This window comes from Acanthaster planci, linkage group LG04, assembly GCF_054643075.1.
Source record: "Acanthaster planci isolate LZ-2023a linkage group LG04, COTS_SCS, whole genome shotgun sequence".
In the NCBI taxonomy this organism is placed as follows: Eukaryota; Metazoa; Echinodermata; class Asteroidea; order Valvatida; family Acanthasteridae; genus Acanthaster; species Acanthaster planci.
Window position 1 is genome coordinate 21,926,708 of NC_141780.1, and position 796 is coordinate 21,927,503.

Here is a 796-nt window from a genome sequence, read left to right on the forward strand (position 1 = left end):
CATGTTGGATAGAAGCGGGAGGCTACATTGCTCTCACTGAGTCAACGTGTACCTTGGGCTACTCGTACCTCGAGTTAAGACCACTCGTATTCCTCCATGTTATCAATTCGGTTGTAACTTTCTTTCTCTTCCTTTGTTTGTTTAACATCAGATTTGACAAACATATCAAGGAAAAATCTTCATAAATCTCCCGGAGAGATCTCGAGCGTCAGCATGATTTTCTGCATCGTGCCTGCCGCGGGCCTTTGCGTCGTCAGTTTACGTGACGGATGTTGAATAACCCCACCATTCAACTCGACTTCCTTAAATGGGGGGGGGGGACTTTACGAGACTTTACACTTTAAACTACGGAACTTCTTTGGGGGGGGGGCTTCAATGTATTCTTTTGGCTCTGGAAAAAGGTTATTGGACTTTTCAATTTTGTCTGGGAATGATGCCTCTGTTTAGTAACGTTTTTACTTTTGTACTTAATAAAAAATTTTTATGTCCTGATTTCTGTTGGAAATGTTTCTGGTCCCGTTTTTTAATTTTGTTTTTTTGGGGGGTGTTTGCCTTTTTTAAATTGTTATATCTGACATTACTTTCTAAACTTTGAAGTAAATGAAAACATGACATCACTCCATGATCACATGACGGCTGACTACACGGTGAAGATTCCGAATCGCATACGACGACAGCATTGAGAGCTGGGCGCATAGTTTTACTACTATTTTAGGGGTATCTTTGGGGAAAGGCGAATATAGAAAAAAAATCGCGTGGCTAACCCCGATAAAATTGAAACGAAATTAGAAATTTT